Source organism: Tamandua tetradactyla, chromosome 4, assembly GCF_023851605.1.
Source record: "Tamandua tetradactyla isolate mTamTet1 chromosome 4, mTamTet1.pri, whole genome shotgun sequence".
Lineage (NCBI taxonomy): Eukaryota > Metazoa > Chordata > Mammalia > Pilosa > Myrmecophagidae > Tamandua > Tamandua tetradactyla.
This window is the reverse complement of record NC_135330.1, coordinates 143,594,694-143,610,086: the sequence shown is the minus strand read 5'-3', so window position 1 is coordinate 143,610,086 and position 15,393 is coordinate 143,594,694.

Here is a 15,393-nt window from a genome sequence, read left to right as displayed (position 1 = left end):
TGGGAACCTCATCTGTTGCTGATTACATCTGCTGTCGGCTAGGAGGCGTGCCTGCTGCAATGAATGATGTTTGACTTAATTGGCTGGTGCTTAAATGAGAGAGCGCAACATAGTATAGCCTAAGCAGCTCAGCATACCTCATCTCAGCACCTGCAGCTCAGCCCAGGCCTTTGGAGATGCAGAAAGAAATCACCCCAGGAAAAGTTGTTGGAACCCAGAGGCCTGGAGAGAAGGCCAACAGAGACCATCCTGTGCCTTCCCATGTAAGAAAGAACCTCAGTTGAAAGTTTGCTGCCTTTCCTCTGAACAACTAACAAAATAAATCCCTTCATTAAAAGCCAATCCATCTCTGGTGTGTTGCATTTTGGCAGCTAGCAAACTAGAACAGATTTGGTACCAGAGAGTGGGGTACTGCTGCGGTTTGCAAATACCAGATATGTTGGAACAGTTTTTTGGATGATTAAGGGGAAGATTTTGGAGGAACTATGAAGAGAATGATGGAGAAGTCCTGGAGTGCTTGAAGAGACTGTTGGTGTAAACAGAACCACTGCCAATCTGCACAAAGGGGGACACAAAGGGACAAATTGGAGTTTGCAGAGTGAGAACCATGGATGCTCAGGTCTGAAGCCAAGAAACCTCAGCCAGGAGAGTGGACCCACCCATATACATGGAAAGGGTGAGTTTGCCCTGAGGGCAGAGAATGAGTCTCCCATCTCCTTGCAGTGGAAGGGTTGTGAAGCCTCAGGCCTTGGAAAAGGTACAGCACACTCCTTGGGGACTGGGGAGAGCCTGGCTGCCACCACATGGAGAGGTTGAGCGTGTGCCCTGGAAATGGCAGAGAGCCCAGGGGTGGCTCCGATGCCTGGAGAAAGTGGAGCCGAGAAAAAGGTGGTCTCCTCAATGTTCCCCGAGGTTGGTTTGGAAAGAGGCGGGCCACTGCATAGGCCCTTGGAAAGGGTGGGACTGCCACTTTCTAAAGCTGAAGGATAAATGACTTTCAGACTTTGAAATCCCATAGCGCTTGCCCTGCAGGTTTTACATCTGTGTTTCTTCCAGTTTCTCCCTATGGAAGTGAAAAGCTGTATCCTGTGAATATCCTCCTTTGCATTTTGGCACCAGACAACTTGTTTTGAGATTCACAGGTCCACAGCCAGAAGAGAATTTTTTGCACCTTACTATTGTTTAAGGTGATGCGTGTAGTTGCCAAGTTGACAAGGGGTGGACATATGGTAGTTAGATTCAGTAATCATCTTGGCCAGGTGAAGGCACTCATGCTGTGGACATGAGCCAACCATAGGTGAACCTCATCTGTTGCTGATTTACATCTGCAGTCAGCTAGGAGGTGTGTCTGCTGCAATGAGTGACGTTTGACTTTATTGGCTAGTGCTTAAATGAGAGAGCCCAACGTAGTACAGCCAAGCAGCTCAGCATACCTCATCTCAGCAATCGCAGCTCAGCCCAGGACTTTGGAGATGCAGAAAGAAATCACCCCAGGAAAAGTTGTTGGAACCCTGAGGCCTGGAGAGAAGGCCAGCAGAGACAATCCTGTGCCTTCCCATGTAAAAAAGAACCTCAGTTGAAAGTTAGCTGCCTTTCCTCTGAAGAACTAACAAAATAAATTCCCTTATATTAAAAGCCAAACCATCTCTGGTGTGTTGCATTCCAGCAGCTAGCAAACTAGAACACTGGGTTATCTCCCAAACTTATTTTCCAAACAAATCCCATGCTCCAGTACCTCTTTTTCTTTTGACAACCTAAGTGTAGAATAGGAGCATCTTACCCTCTGGCCTCAAGGTCCCTTACCTGTACAGGTCCTTCCTAGACCCTTCCTAGCAATGTATCGATATGGCCATAGATTTTGTAATGTTTACAAAAGAAAGAAAGTTTAATAAGTTAGAACTTCTTGTAATGGTTAATGTTGGGTAAACTTGGCTAGATTATGGTTCCAACACTGACCTAGATGCTACTATGATAATTACTTACTTAAAGTAGATTATCATCAGTAATGTGAATGAGCCTTGCCCAATCCATCAGAGACTTTATAGGCAAAGAACTGAGGGTTTTGGAATAAAAAGGAATTCTCCTTCAAGACTATGCCCTCCAATCCTTCCTGAGTTTCCAACCTAAGAAATCTGGACTCAAGACATTAACATCACTCTTACCAGAATTTCAAGTCTGCCCTGTGGAATTCAGACTTACAAGCCCCCACAACCTTGTGAGCCAACCCCTCATAAAAAATGTCTTTATTATTATAAAGGGGATCTGGAGAGACACACAGGCAGGCAGGTAAGCAAACAGGTAGGTAGATAGACAGACACCCTGTTGGTTCTGTTTATTTGAGGATCTGAATACATTCTTGTCTCTTATTATTATTCCTACTTTCCCTCTTATCAGGAGACAATGGAGTAAACATGAACTATTTTGGGATACAGCTAAGGGGAAGCTCAATCACATCTCTGTCATTTGGAAGTGGGATATATTCATGTGATTTGCAGACACTTCTGAGTGTTGTTAGCTGTCTTGATGCAGAAATGGCTCCCTTAAGAAAGGCCTGTCATCCTCTTGCTGAACCATTCTACAATATCCTGATGTGAGGATGGAGGCCAGAGGTGAAATGAGCTAAGAATATGGCCCCACGGCACTCCGATCCAGAAGCATTCAGTGGTAGAAAAGAAACAAGGTTTGAACTAAAACCAGAAGGTACTCTGTGAAAAATTCTTCCAAATCTTACAGCTCATATATGAAATGAATTCTTGAGAGGGTTTTCCAGTTTTGACGATTTTAAAATTGTATGTGACATTAGCAAAGAGATGAGAAGCTAAAAGAAATTTTAGAAATTGTGAAGGATGCTGTTTCAATTTGTTATAGCTGCTGGAACGCAGAAATGGGTTGATTGGCTTTTTCAAGGGGAATTTATTAGGTTACAAATTTACAGTTCTAAAGCCATGAAAATGTCCAAATTAAGACATTCAGAGGGAAATACCTCCTTTAAGGAAAGGTTGCTGGCATCCGGGGTTTCTCTACTCACATGGGAAGGCATATGGTGGCATCTGTTGGTCCTTCTCTCTTGGGCTCTAGTTTCAGAATGGCTCTCTCAGCTCCTGTGGGTTCTTCTGGCTTCTCCTGGGGTTCTTTCTGTCTCTGGGCTCTGTATCAGCTCTCTCCAAAATGTCTCTGGGCATTTCTCTTCTCTTTAAATGTCTCTGGGCTCTCTCAGCTTTTACTGTCTTCTTATCCTCTCACAAAAGACTCCAGTAAGGAGGATTAAGACCCAATTTGAATTGGGTGGGTCATCTCCATGGAAACAACCTAATCAAAAGGTCCTGCACACAACAGTTCTGCAACCACAAGAACAAATTAGGACATGGCTTTTCTGGGGCACGTAGTAGTTTCAAACCAGCACAGGTGTTTTGCTGAAACATGCTAAAGGAAAAACTAAATTATCTTTCTATTATGCTTATAAAAATGTATTACAGTAATATCTTAATATTCTTTCAACAGTAACAAATGCACTTCATCAATGCTAGGGATCAATGATGGGGGGATAATTGATCCCTAGCATTGATGAAGTGCATTTGTTACAGGATGTTTTGGTGTATTTTTTCCCCTCAAGTAAGAAAAAGGTTCTAAAATTGATGAATGCACAACTATGTGATGATACTGTGAGCTGCTGATTGTATACTTTGGATGTATTGTATGGCATGTGACTATCTCAAAATTGATTTTAAAAAGAGAAAAATGTATCACATCATCAAGTTTTGTGAGGAGACAATCAAAGAGTATACAGCCTGAAATGGAGGAAAACAAACTATTCCACAGGTGTGTCAGGCAGTTAATTAGTAAAACGTTATCTTACTGGACTTTGATGCTTATGTAATTCGTCAGCTTTTAAAATTTTATAACATCTGTGGATTTTCTTTGTTTAAAACATTAACTTTGTATCTAGTTTTATATTATAACTTTGTATTCTCTCAGAAAGGGTGACAAATTTCCATAAGCTTCGGGGGTCCTCAGTCTGCATTCCCTCCTGCCTCTGTGTCTTACCTCCAGTCTCCTTGGAGCTTTTAAACAGTCTTCCAACTGCCTGGAATATTCTTCCCCTAGACAGGTATTCAAATCACTTCATTCATGTGTCTGTGTATCACCACATTCAACAATCCTCCCCTAGCCCATTCTATCTAAAACACAATCCCCTTCCTTCCCCATCACTCTCTCTTTAGTCCACTTTACTTCCCAGCTCTTACCACCTGACATAGCCCTGTGTCTCCCCACTATAATATAAGCTCCAGAAGAGGAAAATTTTCATCCGTTTTGTTCAGTTTATCTGCATTGTTGAGATCAGTACCTGGCTATGTGTAGTTGAATGAATGAATGAAGACAAATATAGAGAGAAAAGCCAATCCATTAGAGGACTGATCTGCTCTTTGGGCTCAGTTAACCTTGGTGAAAACCCAATTCAAATGCAGATGCAGTCACATCTTCCTGTGGTCCCCAGGCTTTTACCCCTTTGGGTCAGTTGCATTTTTTCTTTTTCCATTTCAACTGGTGATAATTCCAGCAGTGTACACTTTTAGCTTTTCTCAGAGGAACCCCAGGTGAAAATTAAAAAAAAAAACTGGCAGTTTTTACAGGTAAGCCCTGATATCCCAGCAAATACTTGCCTCTCCCACAGAGCGCCTGAAAGACAAGACTGCAGCAAAATCCCAACTGCAAAATACAGTTGGCTCATTAGCTAGGAAAACATTGAGATTCCTACGACCTGACAGTCTCTGCCGAAGTTGGAACTCTCTCTGTGAAAATCACGGACTCTCCAGGCAGCTCTTAGCGAACTAAAACGTTCCTAAATCTATTCCTGTGCAGGAAAAAAAGCCCCAAGGCCTAGGTTAACCTCCTGATAGAGAAATTTTTTAAGGACCTAGCTGTTTTGGTGCCTTACGAGGCAATGATAATTTAAATTTCCTGTTAATCCTCCAGCCAGTCTCCTGTAGCACTCAGCACTGAGGTGTGTCCAGACTATTAATACTGGACTGATTGTTGGTTCAAAAACTGACTAGAAAACTAGAAAATAAGAAGGGGTGGGGGCAGCACACTGGGGGTTTTACATCTTGTGGTAACAGTGCCCTCTAGTGTTACAAATACACAAAAGAAACACTAGGAAGTAAAAATTCTCACAGAGAAGTGGAAAAATAGGAATAGTCACATTAAAAGGGGGGAAGAAAGCTATATATTGTTGATTTGCTAAGATCATATCATCCTACTTCATCTCAAAAGCTGAAATAAGGTGTTTAAAGGATAGCTTATTTGTTCTTTCATCCAAAACTCAGCATTTGCTGTTCAGCTAAGAGCTAGTATGTATTATTTGTTTCTATTTGTCAGGCACTTTTCTAAGAGCTTCAGATGAATTAACTCAGTTACTGGCCCCAAGAAGCTCATGAGAGATGTGCTATGATTAAACCCTCATTTTACTTTTGTTTTTGCATCTAAGAGAAGTGAAGCACAGAGAGGGAAAGGGAACCAGCTGAAGTTATACATCTAGTAAGTATCCGAGCCGGCCGTTACACACCTGCAAATTGATACTGGATTCACACTCGGACCTCTGACTCTCTGTTACCTTACCTGTAACACACCCTCGCCCTCCTTCTAAGTGCCAATTGCGATGAGAATGAAACAAAATAATGACCAAACTTGGACCAGACCCTCAGGAGTTGGGGGATCAAGACAACTCCTTCTGGAAGAAACCAAACTTAGGGGAAACAAGCATTTTATATGATCACCACCAGTTTTCAGTAGAGATCTGCATGTCTGAAAGGTCAAATGTCTCCACCACGTGTATTATAACCCCAAACAACAGAGCAAGTCTCACTGCTAAATATTCAGTTCTCCAACAGAAGTAAATGTGTTTTAATGCAATTCCCTTCACATAGAGTAATGAAGATATATTAAAAGGGGGGAGGGAAGAGTCTGATCAGGGAATTAGGAGACCTAGATCATAGTCCTCGTCAGACTCGGTCATCAATTCATTTCACTCCTTTGGGTCTTGATTACCAGGACTATAAAGATTTTTCTAAATCCCAACTTTTTAAATAGTGTAATACCTCAGTTTAAAAACAAAGAGAAGCAGATACCCCCACACATGCATATGTGTGTAAATCATATACAAACTTTGTTAAGGGTTAAATTATGTCCCTCCAAAAAATAGGTTCGAGTCCTGATCTTTGGTTCCATGAACGCGACCATAATTGGAAGTCGGGTCTGGTAAAAATTAAGATGAGCCCCAACTGGGTAAGAGTGGGTCCAACTACAATATGACTGATCTCTTTATCTAAAGAGGAAATTTAAACTCAAAAACAGACAGGAGAGAGGCCGAGATTGAAGGGCTGCCATTGCAAGCCCAGGGGTGCCAAGGATTCCCGGGCAACCACCAGGAGCTGGAGGCCATGAGGGCTGTTCCCTACAGGTTTCAGAGTGGGCATGGCTCTGCTGACACTTTGATTTTGTAATTCTAGCTTCCAGAATTGTAAGACAATAAATTTCTGCTGTTTTATTTAAGCCACCTAGTTAGTAGTACTTTGCTATGGCAGCCCTAGTAACTAAAACAAGCACCATATTTGCCATATACAACTACTGACAGCCATTTATTAGCGGAAAGGTAATGAATCTGAAGCACAGTTGTTCTGTAAAAGGAAAAATGCACAACAAAGTTTCACTACTTTTATTATTTTGCAAAAATAATTAAAACAAGACCAGCAAACATCTTTGTAGCAAAGATTTTCATGGTCATTCCACCGCCCATTAAAAAGGGCTATTAGTATTCTACTCGTTTTTAAAAAATTAACCACATCCATGTGTTCTTGAATTTCTGGCTTCAATTTTGCTAGAGCTAAAACTTGCAATAAATCATGCAGTAAAAGGATAGCAATAATATGTGAGACTTTCTGCAAACTTTATTCTGTAACCTCTTTTTAATTCCCAAATAGCTGTTCTATCAATGGGTAAATTTACATTTTTATCATAAATTATTGTTTGTAATAAAGAAGCAATTTACTGTTGAGCATCTGTCTTCTGGAACATTCTTCATTTGATGGCTTATAGAGAAGTGGCTTTTATAATTCATCACTGAAACTGAATTTAGCAAATACCGTCAGCTGAGATACGATGGAGACACCTGTGCCTTTGTTCAACCATGCAGCAAACCTCCCACACTAAATTATTTGTTCTCATGCACATTTATTTTGCAATGTTTTCTGTGCCTCTTCCGGCAATATTTGCTGACAAAGGAATACACTTGTGACTGTGTCCATGTTATTTTCAGCAACCATTTTAACCTCAGCAAGAAGAACAAGAATGTTTGCCTTTCTATCGTGTGTTATTACACAATGAAACCTCAAAACAGGCTTCTGAAACATTTATCATTATGTTTAGTATGCAAAGGACCAGATTAAATGGTACTTGACTTTACACACCACTGAAAAACTTATAGGTTTTCTTTAGAGTTCTTAAAAGTCTTACTTGCCAGATGATGGCAAAAGTAAGTTGCAGTTCATCACATGCTCAAAGCAAATAACCAAATGAGGGCACTATTGTGAACCCCTCCACAGTGTGGGATCCCCATTCTGCCCTCCGAATAACCTCATGTTCTCTGTACAACATGTGACTAACATCAGAGACAGGTATGGGTGTGTCAACCCTTTTATGAGATATCTGAAAAGCATAAACATACATATAAGTAAAGGTTCTAGTTCCTTCCTACAACACAAAGTCATCTTGCACCCCACTTTGGTGACCACTGCCTTAAGAAATGAGCTATGTACCTGCAAATCAGGACACGTAGAGGCAACTGTAGCAACCACTATCCCACTGAAAAGTAAGTCTACAGAGGTGATAAATGCCATTCCTATCTCATCTTTTAGTGATGAGCACATTTATAAATAAGGCTTGAGAAAGATATCTTAACATTTTATTTGTAATAATCCTAAGGCACTCACTTTAAAGTAGACCCATGAGGGGAGTGTATTAATTCATGTTTTTTTTTTTTTTTGTGGGTAAATATCCAACTGACCAGGTAAGCTGAATAATGTACCCTCCCCAAAGATGTCTACATCCTAAATCCCTGCCACAAGCAAAGGAATGCTAGGAAAGCAGCTCTAGAAGTGGCAGAGGCAAGGGACAGATGCTCCCCTGGAGCCTGAAAGAGGAATGCAGTCCTGCCAAAGCCTTGATGCTTTAGACTCTGTCCTCTAGAACTGTAAAGGATTAAATGTGCATTGTTTCAAGCCATAAACTGTGGCAATGTATTAAAGACAACCATAGGAAATTCATACAGTGACCAATGAATTCAGGTTTGTTTTTATTTCAGTCCAAAAAATACCACACTTGCTACTGTATCCCTAATAAACTTGGCATACAGGAAGCATTTAATAGACACTTGTACAGGTGAACTCATTAGAGGTCAGGCTCTTTCCTGCCTTCTCTCTCTTATCCACATTCATCTGGTCTCCTCTTCTGGTTATGAGCCATGAATTCCCAAGACTAGGACTTACACATATTCATAATAAAGGCATCATAGACTTTCTAAACCACATTATATAGTAGAACTTGAAACAGCCATTTTTATGATTAGCATTTTTATGATTAAGGGATCCTAGAGCTCTGGTCTGATTTGAAGGGTGAATGGATCAGAAAGTATATAGGTAGTCACAGGCCTGAAGCAAGACTTCTGACCATCCCTGATGGATGTTTTCCTGCTGACTAGAACAGGCTGAAAGGGCACTTGAGCTTCTGACAAATGTTAGCGCGCTCTGTTAGCCTGAAATAGCAACAGGCAGATCAATGCCTCACATTCAGGTCTGTGACACTGAATTCATTATAGATCTAAGAAGGCACTTCAGCTGAAAGAAGTAACAGCAAGTAGAAACACAAAATACATGTTAAAAGCCTGAGTATAATCTAAAAAATCTGCTGCAATATTTTCCTGAATCTAGTAGGCCTCTCTTTTAAATTTTTCAGTAAATCCTATTTCTTCTCCAATCTAATTTCTTTTATTTTTAAAACATTTTTAATGTAAAATACAACATATTTACAAAGAAAAGAAAGAAAAAAGCAATAATTTTTAAAGTAGTTATAGAATAGATCCTAGAGTTTGCCATGAGCTATACCATTCCTCCATCTTAGATATTTCCATCCAGTTACTCCAAAACACAGGAGGCTAGAAGGAATATAAATAGAGTGATTCAGCAGGCATACTTGTTCATTAAATCCTTTTTTTTTCTGTTATACCTCCTCCTTCTCCTTTAATCTTTCTCCCAATCTATAGGGATCCTTGGGCAATGCCCATACTGACTTTTTCATGTTGAGAAGGTGTGTCCACACTAAAGCATAGGGGGAAATAATTGATAATCTTGGAGAGGCTAGTCCAATTTCAGGATTTATCTGACCTAGGAACCTCTGTTTCAGGAATTCCAGGAAGGCAAACAGTGCATGAAACCTTTGTAGATTTCAGTTCAAGCCCTAGGTGTTCTTAAGAGTCAACAGGAGTGGTGTTGATTAGTGTTTAGCAAACTATAACAATTAATATTATCTAGCTGAAGCTTGCATAAGGGTAGCCTCCAGAATAGCCTCTTGACACTACTCGATCTCTCCTGGCCACGGAGGCCTTATTACACTATCTTTCCCCCCTTTTGGTCAGGAAGGTGTTGTTGATCCCATGGTGCCAAGGCCAGACTCATCCATGGGAGTCACGTCCCACTTTGTCAGGGAGATTTTCACCTGCTTATACCATCTAGTGGGGAGGGCAACAATTTTCCTTGGAGAGTTGGGCTTAGAAAGAAACAGGCCACATCTGAGCAACAAAGAGGCTTCCTGGAAACAACTTTTAGGCCTTGTTATGGGTAGTCATACCTTCTGCCCTACAAAAATAAATTTCACAGGGGCAAGCCTCAAAGTCTAGGGCTTAGGCTATTTTCTTGGGACTCCCCAGTGGTTGAGAGGCTACCCAGTATTTCCAAGATGGGAGAACTTAATAGTTTTATAAAATGTATATAGGGGATGCAAGGGTAGTTCAGTGGTAGAATTCTCCTACCATGTAGGAGACCCAGGTTTGATTCCCAGCCCATGCACTTCCCAAACAAACAAGCAAAACAAACAAAAAAACAAACCAAACAAAAATTCAACAAATGGTGCTGCAATAAGGGGATACTCACATGGAAAAAGAATGAAATGTGACCCCCACCATACAGCATGCAAAGGGAAAAAATAAATTATATATATATATATATATATATATATATATGTATGTTTATTTCCCCCACTCAGACCCTCAAGAGACTCTACTAATGTTTTTTAATTATCAGCCCACCATACTCTGAGATGTATCCTGATATTACATTAAGCTATAGAGAATTACAAGGCCTCTTTCTATTCTAGACTCCAGGAGTTTGAGTTGTTTAAATGAGATATCCAGACAGATTGATTTAGATTATGTGTTACAGAAAATTTTGGTTCTAGACATAATAAACTTCTCTGCCTTTGGTCTCATACAATAGGTGAAGGTCTAGAGAACATACACTGTCATCTTATACCCTGCATTCTAATTTACCTTAGACCTAGCCAGATAGGCTTCCTTCTAAACTCTAATTGAGGTCTGATCACTTTTTCGATTCCTTTAACTGTTATTATATATAGCTATGCTAACTTTCAGGGCTGCAGCACTCCATTTTTGAGTCTTAGGTGTCACAGAGTTACTCAAAGTTCCAGGGAAATACCAGCCAATACACATATGCTCAGTGTCTCAGAACCTAGAAATACATTTAACACAACTTCAGATTCAGCTTTTATAAGGGCTTACAATTCCATTTTCCTAGAAGTATTTTCTGAGAGAGATCTTAGCATAATTGATCTTTTGTTTCTGGCTTATCTTGCACAGCATATTGTCCCCAAGGTTTATTCAGTTCGTTGTACGCATCCTGATGTCCTTCCTTTTTTGTAGCCACACCACATTCCATCATGTAAAAGTATCACTGTTCACCATTGTGCTTCTTAATCAGCTCCCTCCATCTATTGGGCATCATGGATAATGTCCGAAATAAACAATCATGTCTTAAAAGTATCCTTGCTTGGTTGTACAATCAGCAGCACTCTCAGTTTTAGTTTTCATCGAGTCCATAATGACAAAGAACCAGCAAACACAACACCGCCAACTATAAAATCAAAACAATCCCTTATCATTGTCCCTCCCCTCCAGTTAGTTGCCCTGGTAGTGCTGTGGTACTTTTGATGCCTTCCTGCTAATTGGCCTAGCATGGATTTTTTGTTTTCTCCCTATATTCCTCTGCTATTGATTTTTTTGTCCATGATCCAACCATCCAATCTAATTGTAATAATAAGGAGCAGTGATGTTGGTGTGAAAAATACTTACTGTCCCTGAATAGCATTGAGGATATTTACAGTGTAAGATTAAAGAGCTATACAGTTGTCAAACAGAATAATCAAGAGTTACTGGTCAACTGTGTCATACAATACTATGGGATTACTGATGCAAAATTTATAACCTTAAGAAATTTAAAACTTAATTGTAACAGGATGAATACTGAACCCATTGTTTGCTTTCACAAGTTTTCATATAAAATACCTGCGAAAGTATGACTATTTCACTATTTCTCACACTTTATATCAAGTATTCACAAATTATCCAGGTTCCCAATTCTTCACCTCATTTTTACTAAGAGCTGATCTTTTATATTTGCTTAAAGAGATAAAATTTTCAACCAAGTAACAACTCCTGTACATGATCCTTGTTGGCTACAACTGAAGGAAATATCATTTCCCAATTCAATTCTTCTTATACTAGTTCCTAAACTCACTGGCTTATGAGATTTTCATTACGAATGTAAGGCAGGGTCTTGCACAAAGCAGTTAACAAATGTTTTTCAAGGGAATTCATAATGGCAGACTATGGTAAATGTGGTTGACTCCCAACATTCTTTCCAACATGCTTCCATTGATTAACAACAATGTGGTTTGTAAGCTGGTCTTAATAGAATCCATTGTCAAGAGGATGGGACTACCTATGGCAAAAATGTGCAAAATGATCCAAGTCCCAACATAGAGAAAGAAGGAGAGTTTTCCTAAAGGCTTCTGGGAAAATTCTCCTAGCATTCAAAAACAATGAGAAGTTTCGCTTCCAGTGTATATTAACAAAAAGCACAAAGCCTGTCAGCTATCTTGCAACCATGGAAGCAACTAACTTCAGGATCAGGCCAACACTGTACCTGGCAGAACAGCCTGAAGTGAATAATTTGGGTTTTTGATGACAGTATTGAAATGCTGGATGAAAAAATCTCCTTGACTCCCTGCAAAGTGAATTAATAAACTTTATGTTGAAGTTAACCTGAGCATGCAAAAAAAGCATATTAATAGACATCATTTTTCTACCCTTCCATCTAAATGCAATCCCATATTTCCACCTATGTTTAGGAATTTCTACTTGAATCTCAACCATGTGGTATATCCATATCACCCCCATATCATCTCTTCTCTCAACTATATATTAGTCTCTAAAGTTCACAGGCTTGAGATTCCAAAGTTATCCCTTCCTTTATCTTTAGATCCTGTTATGCCAGGATCTCTCTCATCTATCTACTTATTCCTTTTTACATTCTCACCGGCCCAGGTCAGATCCTCGCTTCTTCATAGCTACATTATTACAGGTAGAGCACCTGGTGACCTTCCCATCCTTCACAAAACAGGCCAAAGGCATAAGGTTTGACAGAAATAAAAAGGGAGGGATCAATGTGTTGATCCCAACTTGGAAATGGAATTTTGTTCCTTCTGCCTTGTCTGTTAAAATTGCATGTGCTCTTGCTGCCGGTCCTGTCAGGAGTGGCGGGGAGGGCAATCAGCCCAGGCCGGGCTTATTACGTGCAGAACAGAGTGCTCACCTTTGCAGGACACCCAGCCTTTGAAGTTGAGGACATTTCGGGAACTCACAAATTGCCTTTGCTCCCCTCACTTCCTCTATCACCTCCCCTTTTCCTAGGCCCTGCTCAGTAGTGAGTGGAGAATGCGGTGGAAGGTCAAGAGTCTCGGCTCCTGCCCACTCGGTAGCTGTTCCGTACAGTGTCTGGGTGCGAGTGAATGAGCTGTCTTCCTGGTGACCCTGATTATACCCAGTGACTTAGACTGTGTGCCTAGGCCTGCTGCTCATCCTCTCTCCTGGCATTTTGTTTTGCTTTTGCCTTTTCTGTCCCTTTTCATTTAATGCACCAACCAGGCACAAAAAGTGGTTGAATTTATATACACATATATCTGTATATTGTACAATTATAAACTCATTTTGCTTGTGGCTCCATACCAGAAAAAGACCTGTTAAAATTACACCTGTTGCTAAATCACAATATTTCTGATAACCATAGCATAGGACAAGGGGAAATAAAAAGACAAAAAAAACCCACAAAAAATGATTTAAAAAATCGTATTTGCTCTTAAGCGAGCAGTTCAAATATGCTATGAAACTGTATCTACTCCCTGAAGTTGTGTAAGTGACTCTACGGTTCTCACATACCGTTTGCCTCACACCTATGGTCTCTTCTATCACGGACTAGAATTCTATGGGTATGTGCTGCTCTCCTCCATTTTCAAATAAGGATTACTTCATATCCATTGTCTATACTTCCCAGCACCTACATGGTTTATGACAAGAACCTGGAAGTTGTTTTTCCCCTGTCCCCTATGTGTAGATTTCAAATACAAATCAATTATGTTTTTCCATGCCATTTTTACTGGCACAAACTGGGAATTGCATTAGCATGCTTTTTAATCTCTCTTCCAGACCTCAAGGAAGGACGTTAAACTGCTAAACAAGTAAAATCCCAACCCTTGTTAGACACACCTTGGTGTCTCTGGACTCTAACAATCAGGCATTGTTATTCTTCTTTGCCTATTCATTGGGATTTAGATAGTTTTTCTTTTTTTTTTTTTGCTAGTTTTCACACTATGATATAAATGGAAATTTCAAGTAAAATGATAAAAGGAAATTGAATTCTTAAAGAGAAAAAATTTAATTTTCATGCTACTTTCCTTCCTGACTTTTCCAATGAAGAGGTTCCATGTCTTAATGTATCATAGTGGCATGTATGTTCATGCCAAACCATAAAACAGACATCCGCTTTCTCAGAAATATTGGAAAAAGAAATTATCCATTATCTCTGCTCTGCTCCCTTTCTCTGCCCTATAGGAGGAAGAGTGGCAGACACTACCCTCACTGGGAAAGGCTTATGTTAAAAGTTCCCACTCGCACAGAGCCCTTTCTCCTTAATTCTTCTTTGACCTGTCTTTTCGAAACTGCTTGCTCAAAGCCACGTGCATCCTTCTCTCCTAAGTCAAGGCTATGAAGAAGTAGGTTTCAGGAGTATTTATGAAATTTTAAAACATAGAATTTGTGTATGCCTTACATATACATACACACACACACACACACACACACACACACACATATATATAGACAGCAATTTCTGCCTCAGTCTCTCCCTACTCCCCCAAGGCATACATGAAGATGTTCATAATAGTGAAACTGGCAATCCAATGCAAGAATCTGAGGAGAATTTCCATTAATACCACATAACTAAACTGTGAATCACAATTTAAAGACCAAAACCTGTTCGTAACTTGCATCTTGGCTAAGAGGCTCTTCTGCATATCAGAAGAGTACAAATTGGAAGAGCCACCCTACTGGCTGACCCTGCCACCTGAGGCAGCCAGTGTACCCTCCCACGTATATACAGTTCTTTCTACACATATTCCAACACTCCAAGAAACTACAGGGCAGGTGTGGGTGGAGGGGAAGGACCAGTGGTGACACACAGCATGGCGGGAAGTACAGTTCCTGTTACTCACATATTCTGGGGAAGGGTACGGACAGAAAATGACCTGGAGATGGCTTCTCATTTTTTCCTTCAGTTCATTTCACAGGTAAAATATGTAAAACCAGCAGATTCATTTAATTCAAGGTTGTTGGAAACTGGAAACTGGGTGGGTGCTGCATCCAAGCGGGACCTCAAAATGAATATGAGAAGGGCAATCCACCAACACTAATATGTGCATGATCTGGGAAAAGGTATGTCATACATTAAACACCAATTGTCAACTCTCAGTTTTCATTTGACACAATAGATTCCTCCTTCCTTGGAACACAGTCTTGACTTGGCCTCCAGGTCACCGGAGTCTTGACTCTTTTCCTGCCTCGCTGGATACTTTTCTGCACCTTGATTTAGTTAGAGGGCCACAGGACTCAGACCATGGACATCTTCTCTGCCATAGTTATGGTCAGGCCCAGGTGATACTCTGTTTTCTTGGTTTACATTCCATCTATATTTTGAAGACTCTCGTGTATATCTCTAG